At 49.3% G+C, this 18,954-nt stretch overlaps 1 protein-coding gene across 6 annotated transcripts in view; it reads right to left on the bottom strand.

The window, feature by feature from the left end:
• The window catches only part of NUDT8 (nudix hydrolase 8), a 165,402-nt gene that overhangs the window by 122,790 nt on the left and 23,658 nt on the right, over positions 1–18,954 (bottom strand). Inside the window, exon 3 of one of the 6 annotated variants that reach the window (XM_063958400.1) lies at positions 9,615–9,768. The exons of 3 other annotated variants lie outside the window; for them this stretch is intronic. The gene's annotated coding sequence lies outside the window, so the exon portion shown is untranslated. Of the gene's footprint in view, positions 1–838; positions 859–9,614; positions 9,769–18,954 lie in introns of those variants that run through there. 2 more of the 6 variants (XM_063958401.1, XM_063958403.1) reach the window with 2 other exon arrangements.

The raw sequence follows: 18,954 nt of genomic DNA, 5'->3' as shown, positions 1-18,954 counted from the left end.
GCGCCAAAGGCGAGCGTGGGCGCGCGCGCACCTCGGGCGCGCGCCCCACTGCTCTCTGTCACCACAAGGCCTCTTGTCTGGGCTCCTGCATTAAGAGCCCCATTAGCTTAACCTGGTTGATCACTGCCTCTCCCCCTCCCTCCCCGCTCCACACCGTGTTCCGGCTGCGGGGGAGAGGGCTGAGGAGACAAGGAGGAAAGCGGCGCCGCTGCGCGCACACGTGCGCGAGCGGCACCGCCGGAGCCGCGCGTGGGCGCGCGCGCGTCCCACCGCTTCCGGTCCGTGCTCTCTCAGCCGAAGCGTTTGGGGATGACGTCGTGCGAGGCCCTGCAACAGGCCTCGCTCAGCTGGCCACCGTCCCCCGCCCAGTGCCCTCCCCCTGCCTGGAACCACTAGCCGGCCCCGGCAAGGGGGAAGAGCTGGGCATCGAACTCAGTCTCCGGTCCCTGGATGAGCGCCCAGTGCGGCGCGCTCCCGCGGGCACCCGGCACTGGGGCTTCCCCGGCCATGCCTGGAGGCAAGGGCTGCTGCCCGCCCACCTCCGTGCGGCCTGACTCCCTCTCTGATCCTCCTCGTCGGCCGCTCCCGCCAGTCACAGCCGGCCCGGCTTCCGCCAGATCCCTCTAGGAGGCCCTAGCCAGCTCGCCCCCGGAACCAGCCCCCACCGCCAGATGAGCGGTAACGGGCTGGGGTCCCGGCGGACCGTCGTGGGCGAGTGGCAGCCAGAGCACTGATGTGTGACCTAAATGCAGGGGGCTGACAATAGAGATGGCTACTGACTCTGTCTCAACACAGTAGCTGGAATCATCAGGAAGTGTGAATGATTCGAGTCACTCACTGTTTCATGAGTCGAGACAGCAGCAGCAGCAGCTTCTCTCAGACAGAGGGAGGAAACTCTGTGTCCTGTGTCCTTCAGTCAGTGTGTTCTGCTGTCTTTAGCTGTGATTGGCCAGAGGCTATACCAGGTGACACCCAGTGGGAGGGGGGAGGGAGCAGTCACGACTCACCAGTCAGTGAGTGCTCTGCTGCTGTGCCTGATCCATGTCATGAATCATGATTCATCCTGAGTCTGCCAGTGAGTGAGACAGTTGTACACTGTGTAGACTCAGTGACTCAGTGGATGGAGCTGATTCATGCAGCAAGGAGGTGGAGCCCCTGTGGTACAGGGCTCTCGGCTCAGTGCTCACTGATCCTGCTCAGTGTGATTGTGGGTGGAAAACTCCCTGGAGGCTAGATAGTGGATGATATAATAAATCCAAGCCCACCTAAAATCATCCAATTAGCAAAGTATGCAAGATTAAAAAAAACGTTTTTATTTGGTTTAGTTACAGAATGAATGATGTGTTTCATGGCTGTTAAGCTTTCTCTCCTCAGCCAGAAGTAATGTCATATTCTATAACTAGTATGCAATAAGTGGTTATTAATAATATATCAACATAACAGTAAATCTATGTTAATATATTATTATCAGGGCATAAGCAGCTGCCTCCCCCAGATACACTGTACAATCACTGCAGCTGAATAACTCCATGAGTCCAGCACTGATCCTCCAGCACTGGCAACTCACTGATTCATGTGCAGTCTCTGCAACACATTCCACTACAGATGAGTCATGACTCATGTGCCGAGACACTGACTCCAGACACTTCACTGAACTGTAACTGTAACTTGCACAGCAAGAATCCCCTAATAAAACAAAGTTTTGCTTGCACTGCAGCACTCACCTAACCGAATCACCAAGAGACTTAAAATGCCTTCACCTTCCCTATATATATCAAGCCCTCCCCTTAAAGAAGGCTGTACTTTCCTTACAGCTAGGTCCACCCCTCCCCAGATGTTTAACCCTTTCCTCTCCTATGCAGTCAATACTCTCTTCTTCTGGTTCCCCCGGTGCCGGTTGTCCCCTCTTTTTCTCCCTTGCAGGTCCCGTCTAATTCAGGGGCTACGCCCGTCACGAGGCGAGGGTCACGGGCGAGCGCGACTGCGAACGTGGAGGTACGGCCATCAGCGGAGGCGGGTGCAGCGGACGACGCGGTTCCGGGTCCTTCAAACTCCGGTGAGCTAAATATTCCTTTACACGTTTCAACTTGTAGTTCCTCGTCTTCTAGCAGCGTATCATCCGGCTCTCCGCGGCGCCCGCGTAAATTAGCTAGGCTCATCGCGCGGCGAATGGCCAAGGAGGCGCATAAGGTGGCCGCTCCTGCGCAGGTGGTCCCCTCCGACCCTCCCCGTTACGGCGAGATGGTACATTGCGCCAACACGGCAATTACAAGGGGGGTTCGTAAGCGCATGCGGGAAAAAATCCGTAAGGGGAAGTATGTAGACATATTCACCCTTACGGAGGAAATGCGGCAGGGTTTTGACGCGGCCAAGAAACCGGGAGGTATTGGGGAAAATGCGTTTCGCAATTTTCACCAGTGGCTGCGTGGTTTTTTGGTGTTCATGGCTTTCTACACGGAATCGCGTCCCGCGGAGTATGCCAACTTGGTGAAATATTTGTTTTTAGTACACGATATGTACTTAAAATCCAAGGGTTCCGCGTGGCGGGATTACGACGAGAAGTTTCGTCGCAATCAGGATGGCAACCCCATCCTGCCCGCGGGTTTTAAGGATGTTGAGGTGTGGTTGGAGGTCACGCAGCAGGTCAAACCCACCCCGGACGTCACGGCCAAGAAGCCCGGGGCGGCCGGGGCGGTGGCTTCTAGATTGACGGGAAAAGGCAAGTGCTTTGCCTACAACGACGGCAAATGCGTCAAGGGAACGAGTTGTCATTTTCGCCACTCATGTAGGTTGTGCGGAGCCAGTCACCCGGCCACGGAATGCACCGCGGCGACAGGCGGTAAGCCTGCCGCTTCCACCGAGGCCGGTGGAATTGGCAAGTAAGGCCTTCTCCCCGATTATAGTTCCCGAGTTGCAGCGCTGGCTTACCTTGTACCCCGATGAGTCTGCGGCATCGTTCCTCTTGGAGGGCTTTCAGCACGGTTTTCGTTTGCCAATCCCGGATTCGGTGTATGTGGTAGCACGCCAGAATTTGAGATCGGCTCGGGAATTCCCGCAGGAAGTCCGGCGGAAGGTTGACGGGGAGATTGGGCTGGGGCGCATGGCTGGGCCCTACGCCCTTTCCCCGTTGCCCTCCTTGTGCATTTCCCCAGTAGGGGTAGTGCCCAAGAAGGCCATAGGTAAGTTTCGTTTGATACAGCACTTGTCGCACCCGCCGGGGTTGTCGGTCAACGACGCTATCCCGGAAGCCCAGTGCAGAGTTCGATATCAGTCGTTTGACGACGCGCTGCGATTAGTGCGGGATTGTGGTCCGGGGAGTCTGTTGGCAAAATTGGACGTGGAGTCGGCCTTTCGGCTACTCCCGCTACACCCAGATTCCCTGCGGTTTCTGGGTTTCAAAATAGGGGGCGAATTCTACGTCGATCGGTGTCTCCCCATGGGTTGCTCTGTCTCCTGCGCCTACTTTGAGTGCTTTAGCACATTTTTGCACTGGTGCGTCCAGACCGCCTCCGGGCAGCTGGGGGTGGCTCACTACCTGGATGACTTTCTTTTTGTAGGGCCCGGAGACAGTTCGGTCTGTGGGGACATTCTCTCGGTGGCCAGGTCGTTATTCTGCGCTTTAGGGGTACCGGTTGCGCAGGATAAGTGCGAGGGTCCTTGCACTTGTCTTAGCTATTTAGGTATAGAAATTGACACGGTAGGGGGGTGCTGTCGCTTGCCCGAGGATAAGGTGCGGAAACTATTGGGTTTGATTACAGACTGTTTAGCAAAACGCAGGGTTCGACTTAAGCAGGTGCAGTCCTTGCTTGGTTCTCTCAATTTTGCGTGTCGGATTATCCCCATGGGCAGGATTTTCTGTCGCAAACTTGAGCGGGCCACCGCGGGGACGGTTCGGCAGAATCACTCCGTGTACCTTTCCCGCGAGATCAAGGATGATTTGCGGATTTGGGTCTCGTTCCTGGTGTCCTTCAACAGGGAGGTTTTGTGGCCCGCTCCTTGTTGTTCCAGTAAGCAGCTGCAATTGTTCACGGATGCTTCCGGCAGTCTAGGGTTTAACGCGTTCTTCGCTGGCGCATGGTGCGCTGCGGCCTGGCCGGCATCTTGGGTAGCGCGTGGGTTTACCAAGAACCTTCTGTTGCTGGAATTGTTCCCGATCATAGTGGCGCTTGAGTTATGGGCCGGACGGTTTGCAAATAGGGAGATTTTGTTTCTTTGCGACAACTTGGGGGTAAGTGCATGCGATTAATAATCAGCGTTCCTCCTCTCCACAGGCGCTGCGACTGCTAAGGCATTTAGTGTTGGTTTGTTTGCAGCGCAATATTAATTTTAGGGCTCGCCACGTTCCTGGAGTTGACAATGGAATTGCGGATGCATTGTCCCGGTTCCAGTTTGACAAATTCAGGACGTTGGTTCCGGGTGCGGAGGCAGAGGGGTTACAGTGCCCACCTTCTGTCTGGCAGATGGTCGAAGCGGTTTAACGGCGTTAGCCAGGTGTGCACTGGCTCCCTCCACGCTACGAGCGTATGATGCTGCATGGCGGGATTGGTCAGCCTTTCAGAGTAGGTACGGGGTAGCAGGTGAGTCCTCGGCCGACGCCCTGTTGACCTTTGTTTGGGAGCATTACCAGAACGGCAGGTCAAAAGCGGCCATGGCTACTGCCCTTGCGGGCATCGCCTTTCACTCGCGGCTCCACGGGACGGCGGACCCCACGGGGTCGTTTGTCCTTTCCAGAGCGCTGAAAGGCTGGGCTAGGTTGCACCCGGCGCCTGCGGATTCGCGTAGGCCTATAACGTTGCAGCTGCTAGCAGAATTGCTGCGCGTGCTACCTCAGATTGCGTCCTCGGAATTTGAGGTGGCATTGTTTAGTAGCGCGTATGCCCTGGCCTTTTTTGGGGCTTTTCGGGTGAGCGAGTTAGTGGCGAGCAGCAAGGCGTCCCGGGAATCGGGTCTGCTCTACGAGAATGTGCGCCTGCAGGAGGGCCTGTTGCTCTGTAGGATTGTGCGGTCCAAGACAGATCAAACAGGTCGGGGTCGCTGGTTGTCCTTGGAGGCTCAGGGAGGTTCGGGCGTTTGCCTGCTGCGGCTGACGCAAGAGTATGTGCGGTTAAGACCTCCGGGGGGTAACCAGTTGTTGGTGCACGCGCAGTCGGACCCTCTGACAAAGTTTCAGTTCTCATCGGTGTTCAAGAAATGTTTGACGGCGTTGGGCTTGCAGGAGGCGGACTTCGGTACTCATTCCTTTCGGATTGGGGCGGCTACCCATGCGGCGGCCGCTGGTTCATCACCGGCGGCTATTCGGGAGTTGGGTCGCTGGAGGTCGGCCTCCTATAAGTCCTATGTCCGTATAGATAAGTTATAAGTGCGCCTGTTGCGCTAACCCCAAAACATGTTTACTCGTCGGTTTTTGAACGCTTACCGTTCAGGAATCGAGGGTGTGAAGCGAATTTTTAAAATTTTTCCTCCGAGGGGGCCTAATTTCAATTGGCTGTTCTATCAAGGTCCACGGGAGGTTTTTTGAGTTTTCTCCTTCACTTGGGTTTAATTGGTTACGTTGTGTTTAAGTTACAGATTATGTGCATAATCTGACATTAGGATATTTTCTTTTACAGCTGTCATCAATTTTGGAGACCAAATATGGATGGTTGGTCAATCCTATGTTTTTTGGGCGGAGAAACATCCCATGGCATCTAGGGCGACTGAGATTTTTGGGTCCAGGCAATTTAGATGGTTAGGTGTTAGGGGCATGTTATGGGGTGATTTGTTGCGCGTCCTTTTTTCTCGGGAGCGCCGCTGGGGTCGCCCCAGTTGTATTATCATTCATCTGGGTGGTAATGATCTGGGCCGAGTTAAAGGCATAGACTTGATTTTGTCTATAAAGGCGGATGTGGTGGCGATACGTTGTCACTGGCCTGGGGTATGCATTGTCTGGTCGGAAATGGTGCCCCGTTTCCATTGGCGTGGTGCGGTGCGTTTCTCGGCGCTGGAGAAAGCACGCAAAAAGGTGAACTCGACGGTGTCTCTTTTTGTCAAGGCCATAGGCGGAGTGGCAATTAAGCATCCTCTGCTGGTGCTGCGGAACAGGCAGTTCTATAGAGACGATGGGGTTCACCTTTCTCCGGAAGGAGTGCAGTTTTTTCTGGAGGATATTTTCGGTCTTTTCCGTATGAGCTAGTTAGTTACTGGTTGGTTAATGTTCTGTTTGCGGATGGCGGTGGCGGTTTGGTAAACCTTGGTGGCGGGAAATCGCTGCCAACCAGCTGTCACACAGGCATAAGTGGTCATTGTGGGGCTCCCTCTTTAAATGGACGGCAGGTGTGTCCTTTTCTTGCGGTTGGACATTTAGACGTTCCCCTGCGGGAACCGAACGTTTGCCAGAGAAAGAGGGGTAAGGCCAGCACAATGCGGGTTATGCGGGAAGGAGGCGGGGTATGTGTACTCCCCTCCTTGGTTTGGTGGTTTTTCATCTAGGTGACGGGTGCTGGTGTTTGGCAGCGGTTTTCTGTTTGCCATCCTCCAAACTAAAGTTAATTATATATTCAATTCAATTCTAATTCGGCCTCAATTATTAGTTTAAAGAGTTGGTCAGCGATTAATAAACATCGTCTGACCTTTAACTCCAGCTACGGTGTCCGTGTCTTTATTTCAGTGTGTGGTGTGGTTTTATTTAGTGATAAGCTAGCTTAAGTAAAAGGTTTATGTAATCACAATAAAGTTATGAGCGGCTTAGATAAGCTGAAGGCTGCATAAGCCTGAGGCCATATAAGCGATCAACTTTTTGTGATTGGTTGTTAAATGACTAAGCAGTTGCTAGGCAGATCAGTTTTCCCGGTTGGTTTTTTCCTATTGGATTAGAGTGTTGTGCATGAGGAGGAGGGTCTTAGGTTAGTATATAGGGGGTGGCCATTTTGCTAGACTCCCTCTTGCCTTTCAGTTTATGCCCGCCCGCCCTCCCAGAATGCGTCTACGTTTTTTGTTCTTGCTGTGGGCTATTGAAAGCCAGATTGGCGGGAAATCGCTGCCAACCAGCTGTCACACAGGCATAAGTGGTCATTGTGGGGCTCCCTCTTTAAATGGATGGCAGGTGTGTCCTTTTCTTGCGGTTGGACATTTAGACGTTCCCCTGCGGGAACCGAACGTTTGCCAGAGAAAGAGGGGTAAGGCCAGCACAATGCGGGTTATGCGGGAAGGAGGCGGGGTATGTGTACTCCCCTCCTTGGTTTGGTGGTTTTTCATCTAGGTGACGGGTGCTGGTGTTTGGCAGCGGTTTTCTGTTTGCCATCCTCCAAACTAAAGTTAATTATATATTCAATTCAATTCTAATTCGGCCTCAATTATTAGTTTAAAGAGTTGGTCAGCGATTAATAAACATCGTCTGACCTTTAACTCCAGCTACGGTGTCCGTCTCTTTATTTCAGTGTGTGGTGTGGTTTTATTTAGTGATAAGCTAGCTTAAGTAAAAGGTTTATGTAATCACAATAAAGTTATGAGCGGCTTATATAATTTTGTAATATGACACCGATCTTCCATAATGTACTAAACAGTGGTTATCATTGCTGCCTCACAGCATCGAGATGAGGAGTTTCATTTCCCAACCAATGCCATATCTGGGCAGAGTTTATATGTTCTCTAGTGTGTGGATTTCAGCTACACTGGGGCAGGGACTGACGTGAATGACCAAATATTCTCTGTAAAGTGCTACGCAATGTGTCTACGCTGTATTAATAATTGTTAATAAGTAACAACATACACATCCCATCTAGTCTAGCCATTTTTAATCCTAAAAGCCCCTCAGACCGTATTTGGAGGGGTTATTCAGGTCACATTGCTAATCGATGGGACCGCAATAATCCTGGCAGGTCGGGGAGCAGCAACCGAGCATTGCGGGGGCAGCTGCTCCAATCAAGAAAATGGTGGTGGACCACCTGCATACGCAGCCTAGCTGCGTCTGCAGGGGGTCGTCCACAGGTGCTGTAAATGCAATTAAATTGCAGTCGCAACCACTGGGCAGGCCATTTAGCATGCTGGGCGGCCTTGCCCTGTACTGATTAACCCTTTGCTTTTGCAGGTTTAGCATAGCCTTAGGTCTATCCCCAAACTTGTGTAAATGACTGTTTTACACATCTTGTTGAGGAGCGGCACTATGTGTATAAATGCCTCTGATATACAATCATATGTACATCAGGGAGAAATAGACCATTTATTTTTAATATATAACATTAAATATATATGTTTTACATTTTCAACATCATAGTCGTCTTTTGACTGTTCTAAGAGTGCACTCTGGTGTTCAATTGATTAGTTCATACTGAATACTGCACCACCAATACTTAAATCTATAGGGATTTATCCATAGCATTTAATATATTATGGTTCGCTTAGGCCGATAGGCCTAGTATCTTTGGTTTAGTGCGGTATCCCCCACCTACATACAATCATAAGTCTCTGCTTCAGTCATGTTGCTGGCAGATCTCATCATGAATCTACAATCCATGGGGTAAATGTATGAAGCAGTGATAAGAGGGGAGAAGTGAGCCAGTGGAGAAGTTGCCCGTGGCAACCAATTAGCTGCTCCGTACAATTGTATAAAGTATTCAAATATAAAAATGTTACTGCAATGCTGATTGGTTGCCATAAGCAACTTCTCCACTGGCTCACTTCTCCGCTCTTATCACTGCTTCATACATTTCACCCCATATTACTTGGCAGTGTGGTGTAGGTGCAACCCCTTGTCCCCTTCCTATGGATCTCACGCTCAGGCTAGCTCAGCTCTTTTCTGCTCAGACTCTGTTTTGTTTACAGTGAACAAGGGCTCCTACGCAGAGTTTCAATAACAGGATAGTCAGTGAGTATCTGACACTGGTGCAGTAGCGCAGTATGAATTCAGCTGCTGAGAAAAATGTGTTCCAGCCCATGTTTTAGTAGGACATAAATGCAAGGTTGTATTATCTCTTATACAGTTTATTGTTACCTATACACATGTACCGTATGCAGTGGCTCACACAGATTGTCAGTTCACTGGGCAACTGTCAATCTCATTATAGCTGAATAGGGTCTAAACAACATCCCAATACTGATGAGAGTGTCCTTTGGTGCACGTTCAAGGATCTTGACCTTTAAACTCTATCACAGGCTTACTCTGCACACACGCACCGACGGGGGGAAGAGACCAGGGATCAGGCTAGATTACTGTTAAGCATTATACAGTAATTCCACACAGGGGCGTAACTTGAACTTTGTGGGCCCCATAGCATAATTTTGAAAAAAAAATTTGCTTCAGGCAAGGTGCCTCGCTCCGCTACCGCTGCGCTCGGCACAGGTTACCGTTCCCAATCGTAGTCCATGTGGATCGTAAAGTATGAAAAAGTCCAAACTTTTTCCATGTCGACCTATAGATAATGTCGACATATTGCATGTTGACCAATAGTGGTTGACCTAATGAGTGTTGACCTAAGTGCTGGATTCCCACTGAGATAGGGGGGTACAGGATGTCTCTCTCTCACACACACACACACACACACACACACACACACACACACACACACACTGGAGTAGAGGGGTACAGGGTGGTCACATACACGTGAGTAAAGGGGTACAGGGCTCCCCCAGGCACTCACCGCTCTGAGTAAGAGAGGGAGGCACACGGACCCAGGTGCAGGCCCCCTCAGCTCTCCTTAGCACCGGAGATGCCACCTTGTCGGATTCGGGAGCAGGTGTAACTGTGCCGGGGAACAGTAGGCTGAGCTTTGCTTCGCCCTCAAGTGGCAGCTGCTGAGGAGGGGAGAGTACAAGGATTGTTGGGGGGCGGGTGGCACAGATCTCCTGCATCATAGAAATATAGAATTTGACAGCAGATAAGAACCACGTGGCCCATCTAGTCTGCCCTTACCACATGTCACTGCCTTTTGTTCCGATGGCAGCACGCATGCCGTACCCTGTGTCACAGGGCAACACAACACTAAGTGCGAACTCATGGGGAAACTAGTTACCCCCAATAGAAGTCCACTCCTCTCTACCCAATGCAACTATGATAAACAATTTGTTTTCTTTCTACTTATAGTATAGGCAGTGATCAGTTTTAACCCATACAATGATTTCTTCATTAAGAATACATTTCCCTCTGGAGATGCATTTACATTGTAATGTTCAGTTGTCTCCATGTAGATTTCTTCAGCTGGCTAACTGTTTAAAAAGGCAGTATAGCAGTAAATCATACATAGCAAATATAGCAATGACATTATGTAACGTACCGAACCTTGCAACAGGTGAGAAGATCTCTTCGTAGTCAATGCTTGATTTATGGGTGTTACCCTTGGTAACAGTCAGGCTTTGTTGCGATCAAGACTTCTATCAGTGGGGGTGATTCAGACCTGATCGTATAGGTGTGTAATTTTAGCACATCTACGGTCAGTTTCTCTGACATGCGGGCGGGGACGCCCAGCACAGGGCTATTCCACCCCACATGTCAGGCCCTACCCTGCCCCACCCCGCGCTGGCAGTTGGTTAACCACTGCCTCGGCCCACCCCCGCAACGGTCCAGACACTCCTGCGTTGTCCGGACCGCACACCAACAACAGCATCCTAACACCGTTGGCACGCCCCCTCCCTCTCCGCGACCGCCTCTGCCTGTCAATCAGGCAGAGGTGATTGCAGCAGTGAGATGTTTTCGCATCTCACTGGGTGCGTGTGCGCAGTGCGCTTGCGCACTCCCCAAAGGGCATCAGGCTACATCGCTGCCGCTGCAGTAATCGGGTATGAATTAAGTTCTGTGTTTAGTTTCTTGCAAAAGACCCACTTGCTGATGTTTTACGGTTGCATGGCCTGTCCACAATGGTCCATGTGTCATTGTCATCTTAGGCTGTAAGTAAGCTCTTTGTCTATGTCTGATTTCCACCACTTGACTTTGCTTCTTAGATCTTTTGAGGTTTATAGCAAACAGAATTAGTAAACTCCCCGCTGTATCTTTTAGGTTGTTGCCCTTTTTTGCTCCTTATAGAGCTCCTGCTCTGCGGTTGATCATCTGCACATGTAATCTCTGTTTCTGACATGCTTCCAGCTGTTGGCAGGTCTAACATCACAAGTCATTGTGGAGTTGTGACAATTACATTGTTTTTGCTTAAAGCTGCCTCATGGAAGATTACATCTCTTGATTTTATGAGCTTTTGATTAGTAATTAGAGATGAGCGGGTTCGGTTCCTCTGAATCCGAACCCGCCCGAACTTCAGGTTTTTTACACGGGTCCGAGCAGGCTCGGATCTTCCCGCCTTGCTCGGCTAACCCGAGCGCGCCCGAACGTCATCATCACGCTGTCGGATTCTCGCGAGGCTCGGATTCTATCGCGAGACTCGGATTCTATATAAGGAGCCGCGCGTCGCCGCCATTTTCACACGTGCATTGAGAGTCATAGGGAGAGGACGTGGCTGGCGTCCTCTCCGTTTAGAGAAGAGAGAGACACAGTATTTTGGGGAGCATTATTAGGAGGAGTACTACTATACTGTATACTACTATACTACTTGCTGAAGTGATATTTATACTAGATTAGATAATAGATAGTGTGACTGTAAGTGTATTATCTGACTTGTGGGGGAGACACTGACAGTGGGGAGCAGTTAGAGTCTGAGAGCAGGACTCAGGAGTACATATAACGTACAGTGCACACTTTTGCTGCCAGAGTCAGTGCCACACTGCCATTGTTGTGACCTCACTGACCACCAGTATAATAATATATTTTGTGATTGTCTGCTTAGGCCTCGGAGTACTAGTTGCAAGTTGCAACGTGACCTGAAGTGACCACCAGTTTAATATATATATATATAATTGTATATAATATATATATATATATATAATATTGTATACCACCTACCCGTGGTTTTTTTTTTTTTCATTCTTCTTTATACATACTACTATAGTAGCTTACTGTAGCAGTCTGCGGTGCTGTGCTGACCTGACAGTGTCCAGCAGGTCCGTCATCAGTCATTACATAATAAATATATATAGTACCTGTCCGGCTGCAGTACTAGAGATATTATATTGATTTCATCTCATTATCAATAATTTATCATCCAGTCTAGACTCTATATTAGCAGCAGACACAGTACGTTAGTCCACGGCTGTAGCTACCTCTGTGTCGGCACTCGGCAGTCCATCCATAATTGTATACCACCTACCCATGTTTTTTTTTCTTTCTTTCTTCTTTGTACATACTACTATAGAGTATAGTAGCTTACTGTAGCAGTCTGCGGTGCTGCTGAGCTGACAGTGTCCAGCAGGTCCGTCATCAGTCATCATTACCTAATAAATATATTATCTACCTGTCCGGCTGCAGTACTAGTGATATTATATATACATACATATATATATTGATTTCATCTCATTATCAATCATCCAGTCTATATTAGCAGCAGACACAGTACGTTAGTCCACGGCTGTAGCTACCTCTGTGTCGGCACTCGGCAGTCCATCCATAATTGTATACCACCTACCCGTGGTTTTTTTTTTTCTTCTTTGTACATACTACTATAGTATAGTAGCTTACTGTAGCAGTCTGCGGTGCTGCTGAGCTGACAGTGTCCAGCAGGTCCGTCATCAGTCATCATTACCTAATAAATATATTATCTACCTGTCCGGCTGCAGTACTAGTGATATTATATATACATACATATATATATATATATATATATTGATTTCATCTCATTATCATCCAGTCTATATTAGCAGCAGACACAGTACGGTAGTCCACGGCTGTAGCTACCTCTGTGTCGGCACTCGGCAGTCCATCCATAATTGTATACCACCTACCCATGTTTTTTTTTCTTTCTTTCTTCTTTGTACATACTACTATAGAGTATAGTAGCTTACTGTAGCAGTCTGCGGTGCTGCTGAGCTGACAGTGTCCAGCAGGTCCGTCATCAGTCATCATTACCTAATAAATATATTATCTACCTGTCCGGCTGCAGTACTAGTGATATTATATATACATACATATATATATTGATTTCATCTCATTATCAATCATCCAGTCTATATTAGCAGCAGACACAGTACGTTAGTCCACGGCTGTAGCTACCTCTGTGTCGGCACTCGGCAGTCCATCCATAATTGTATACCACCTACCCGTGGTTTTTTTTTTCTTTCTTCTTTGTACATACTACTATAGTATAGTAGCTTACTGTAGCAGTCTGCGGTGCTGCTGAGCTGACAGTGTCCAGCAGGTCCGTCATCAGTCATCATTACCTAATAAATATATTATCTACCTGTCCGGCTGCAGTACTAGTGATATTATATATACATACATATATATATATATATTGATTTCATCTCATTATCATCCAGTCTGTATTAGCAGCAGACACAGTACGGTAGTCCACGGCTGTAGCTACCTCTGTGTCGGCACTCGGCAGTCCATCCATAATTGTATACCACCTACCCGTGGTTTTTTTTTTCTTTCTTCTTTGTACATACTACTATAGAGTATAGTAGCTTACTGTAGCAGTCTGCGGTGCTGCTGAGCTGACAGTGTCCAGCAGGTCCGTCATCAGTCATCATTACCTAATAAATATATTATCTACCTGTCCGGCTGCAGTACTAGTGATATTATATATACATACATATATATATATATATTGATTTCATCTCATTATCATCCAGTCTATATTAGCAGCAGACACAGTACGGTAGTCCACGGCTGTAGCTACCTCTGTGTCGGCACTCGGCAGTCCATCCATAATTGTATACCACCTACCCGTGTTTTTTTTTTTTTCTTTCTTCTTTGTACATACTACTATAGTATAGTAGCTTACTGTAGCAGTCTGCGGTGCTGCTGAGCTGACAGTGTCCAGCAGGTCCGTCATCAGTCATCATTACCTAATAAATATATTATCTACCTGTCCGGCTGCAGTACTAGTGATATTATATATACATACATATATATATATTGATTTCATCTCATTATCATCCAGTCTATATTAGCAGCAGACACAGTACGGTAGTCCACGGCTGTAGCTACCTCTGTGTCGGCACTCGGCAGTCCATCCATAAGTATACTAGTATCCATCCATCTCCATTGTTTACCTGAGGTGCCTTTTAGTTGTGCCTATTAAAATATGGAGAACAAAAATGTTGAGGTTCCAAAATTAGGGAAAGATCAAGATCCACTTCCACCTCGTGCTGAAGCTGCTGCCACTAGTCATGGCTGAGACGATGAAATGCCAGCAACGTCGTCTGCCAAGGCCGATGCCTAATGTCATAGTACAGAGCATGTCAAATCCAAAACACCAAATATCAGTAAAAAAAGGACTCCAAAACCTAAAATAAAATTGTCGGAGGAGAAGCGTAAACTTGCCAATATGCCATTTACCACACGGAGTGGCAAGGAACGGCTGAGGCCCTGGCCTATGTTCATGGCTAGTGGTTCAGCTTCACATGAGGATGGAAGCACTCAGCCTCTCGCTAGAAAACTGAAAAGACTCAAGCTGGCAAAAGCACCGCAAAGAACTGTGCGTTCTTCGAAATCCCAAATCCACAAGGAGAGTCCAATTGTGTCGGTTGCGATGCCTGACCTTCCCAACACTGGACGTGAAGAGCATGCGCCTTCCACCATTTGCACGCCCCCTGCAAGTGCTGGAAGGAGCACCCGCAGTCCAGTTCCTGATAGTCAGATTGAAGATGTCAGTGTTGAAGTACACCAGGATGAGGAGGATATGGGTGTTGCTGGCGCTGGGGAGGAAATTGACCAGGAGGATTCTGATGGTGAGGTGGTTTGTTTAAGTCAGGCACCCGGGGAGACACCTGTTGTCCGTGGGAGGAATAGGGCCATTGACATGCCTGGTCAAAATACAAAAAAAATCAGCTCTTCGGTGTGGAAGTATTTCACCAGAAATGCGGACAACATTTGTCAAGCCGTGTGTTGCCTTTGTCAAGCTGTAATAAGTAGGGGTAAGGACGTTAACCACCTCGGAACATCCTCCCTCATACGTCACCTGCAGCGCATTCATAATAAGTCAGTGACAAGTTCAAAAACTTTGGGTGACAGCGGAAGCAGTCCACTGACCAGTAAATCCCTTCCTCTTGTAACCAAGCTCACGCAAACCACCCCACCAACTCCCTCAGTGTCAATTTCCTCCTTACCCAGGAATGCCAATAGTCCTGCAGGCCATGTCACTGGCAATTCTGACGAGTCCTCTCCTGCCTGGGATTCCTCCGATGCATCCTTGAGTGTAATGCCTACTGCTGCTGGCGCTGCTGTTGTTGCTGCTGGGAGTCGATCGTCATCCCAGAGGGGAAGTCGTAAGCCCACTTGTACTACTTCCAGTAAGCAATTGACTGTCCAACAGTCCTTTGCGAGGAAGATGAAATATCACAGCAGTCATCCTGCTGCAAAGCGGATAACTGAGGCCTTGACAACTATGTTGGTGTTAGACGTGCGTCCGGTATCCGCCGTTAGTTCAAAGGGAACTAGACAATTTATTGAGGCAGTGTGCCCCCGTTACCAAATACCATCTAGGTTCCACTTCTCTAGGCAGGCGATACCGAGAATGTACACGGACGTCAGAAAAAGACTCACCAGTGTCCTAAAAAATGCAGTTGTACCCAATGTCCACTTAACCACGGACATGTGGACAAGTGGAGCAGGGCAGGGTCAGGACTATATGACTGTGACAGCCCACTGGGTAGATGTATGGACTCCCGCCGCAAGAACAGCAGCGGCGGCACCAGTAGCAGCATCTCGCAAACGCCAACTCTTTCCTAGGCAGGCTACGCTTTGTATCACCGCTTTCCAGAATACGCACACAGCTGAAAACCTCTTACGGCAACTGAGGAAGATCATCGCGGAATGGCTTACCCCAATTGGACTCTCCTGTGGATTTGTGGCATCGGACAACGCCAGCAATATTGTGTGTGCATTAAATATGGGCAAATTCCAGCACGTCCCATGTTTTGCACATACCTTGAATTTGGTGGTGCAGAATTTTTTAAAAAACGACAGGGGCGTGCAAGAGATGCTGTCGGTGGCCAGAAGAATTGCGGGACACTTTCGGCGTACAGGCACCACGTACAGAAGACTGGAGCACCACCAAAAACTACTGAACCTGCCCTGCCATCATCTGAAGCAAGAAGTGGTAACGAGGTGGAATTCAACCCTCTATATGCTTCAGAGGTTGGAGGAGCAGCAAAAGGCCATTCAAGCCTATACAATTGAGCACGATATAGGAGGTGGAATGCACCTGTCTCAAGCGCAGTGGAGAATGATTTCAACGTTGTGCAAGGTTCTGATGCTCTTTGAACTTGCCACACGTGAAGTCAGTTCAGACACTGCCAGCCTGAGTCAGGTCATTCCCCTCATCAGGCTTTTGCAGAAGAAGCTGGAGACATTGAAGGAGGAGCTAACACGGAGCGATTCCGCTAGGCATGTGGGACTTGTGGATGGAGCCCTTAATTCGCTTAACAAGGATTCACGGGTGGTCAATCTGTTGAAATCAGAGCACTACATTTTGGCCACCGTGCTCGATCCTAGATTTAAAGCCTACCTTGGATCTCTCTTTCCGGCAGACACAAGTCTGCTGGGGTTCAAAGACCTGCTGGTGACAAAATTGTCAAGTCAAGCGGAACGCGACCTGTCAACATCTCCTCCTTCACATTCTCCCGCAACTGGGGGTGCGAGGAAAAGGCTCAGAATTCCGAGCCCACCCGCTGGCGGTGATGCAGGGCAGTCTGGAGCGACTGCTGATGCTGACATCTGGTCCGGACTGAAGGACCTGACAACGATTACGGACATGTCGTCTACTGTCACTGCATATGATTCTCTCACCATTGAAAGAATGGTGGAGGATTATATGAGTGACCGCATCCAAGTAGGCACGTCACACAGTCCGTACTTATACTGGCAGGAAAAAGAGGCAATTTGGAGGCCCTTGCACAAACTGGCTTTATTCTACCTAAGTTGCCCTCCCACAAGTGTGTACTCCGAAAGAGTGTTTAGTGCCGCCGCTCACCTTGTCAGCAATCGGCGTACGAGGTTACATCCAGAAAATGTGGAGAAGATGATGTTCATTAAAATGAATTATAATCAATTCCTCCGTGGAGACATTGACCAGCAGCAATTGCCTCCACAAAGTACACAGGGAGCTGAGATGGTGGATTCCAGTGGGGACGAATTGATAATCTGTGAGGAGGGGGATGTACACGGTGATATATCGGAGGATGATGATGAGGTGGACATCTTGCCTCTGTAGAGCCAGTTTGTGCAAGGAGAGATTAATTGCTTCTTTTTTGGTGGGGGTCCAAACCAACCCGTCATTTCAGTCACAGTCGTGTGGCAGACCCTGTCACTGAAATGATGGGTTGGTTAAAGTGTGCATGTCCTGTTTATACAACATAAGGGTGGGTGGGAGGGCCCAAGGACAATTCCATCTTGCACCTCTTTTTTCTTTAATTTTTCTTTGCGTCATGTGCTGTTTGTGGAATGTTTTTTGGAAGGGCCATCCTGCGTGACACTGCAGTGCCACTCCTAGATGGGCCCGGTGTTTGTGTCGGCCACTAGGGTCGCTTATCTTACTCACACAGCTACCTCATTGCGCCTCTTTTTTTCTTTGCGTCATGTGCTGTTTGGGGAGGGTTTTTTGGAAGGGCCATCCTGCGTGACACTGCAGTGCCACTCCTAGATGGGCACGGTGTTTGTGTCGGCCACTAGGGTCGCTTATCTTACTCACACAGCTACCTCATTGCGCCTCTTTTTTTCTTTGCGTCATGTGCTGTTTGGGGAGGGTTTTTTGGAAGGGCCATCCTGCGTGACACTGCAGTGCCACTCCTAGATGGGCCCGGTGTTTGTGTCGGCCACTAGGGTCGCTTATCTTACTCACACAGCTACCTCATTGCGCCTCTTTTTTTCTTTGCGTCATATGCTGTTTGGGGAGGGTTTTTTGGAAGGGCCATCCTGCGTGACACTGCAGTGCCACTCCTAGATGGGCCCGGTGTTTGTGTCGGCCACTAGGGTCGCTTATCTTACTCACACAGCTACCTCATTGCGCCTCTTTTTTTCTTTGCGTCATGTGCTGTTTGGGGAGGGTTTTTTGGAAGGGACATCCTGCGTGACACTGCAGTGCCACTCCTAGATGGGCACGGTGTTTGTGTCGGCCACTAGGGTCGCTTATCTTACTCACACAGCTACCTCATTGCGCCTCTTTTTTTCTTTGCGTCATGTGCTGTTTGGGGAGGGTTTTTTGGAAGGGCCATCCTGCGTGACACTGCAGTGCCACTCCTAGATGGGCACAGTGTTTGTGTCGGCCACTAGGGTCGCTTATCTTACTCACACAGCTACCTCATTGCGCCTCTTTTTTTCTTTGCGTCATGTGCTGTCTGGGGAGTGTTTTTTGGAAGGGCCATCCTGCGTGACACTGCAGTGCCACTCCTAGATGGGCCCGGTGTTTGTGTCGGCCACTAGGGTCGCTTATCTTACTCACACAGCTACCTCATTGCGCCTCTTTTTTTCTTTGCGTCATGTGCTGTTTGGGGAGGGTTTTTTGGAAGGGCCATCCTGCGTGACACTGCAGTGCCACTCCTAGATGGGCCCGGTGTTTGTGTCGGCCACTAGGGTCGCTTATCTTACTCACACAGCTACCTCATTGCGCCTCTTTTTTTCTTTGCGTCATGTGCTGTTTGGGGAGTGTTTTTTGGAAGGGCCATCCTGCGTGACACTGCAGTGCCACTCCTAGATGGGCACGGTGTTTGTGTCGGCCACTAGGGTCGCTTAGCTAAGGGTGCATACACACGGTGAGATTCGGACTTATCCGATTCTCACCGTGCGACAGGGGGCCGGGTCGGCACTTAGCCAGTATCGCAAGCACATAATAACTGTGCTTGCGATGCTGGCTATGTGCGATTTCAATCCTGACTATCTCTTCTATAGAGATAGTCAGGATTGACTTGCCTGCACAGCCTATTTTTTCTTCCGATGCCGAC

The sequence above is a fragment of the Pseudophryne corroboree genome, chromosome 3 (assembly GCF_028390025.1).
Source record: "Pseudophryne corroboree isolate aPseCor3 chromosome 3, aPseCor3.hap2, whole genome shotgun sequence".
Taxonomy (NCBI): Eukaryota; Metazoa; Chordata; class Amphibia; order Anura; family Myobatrachidae; genus Pseudophryne; species Pseudophryne corroboree.
This window is presented reverse-complemented; position numbering and strand designations above follow the sequence as displayed.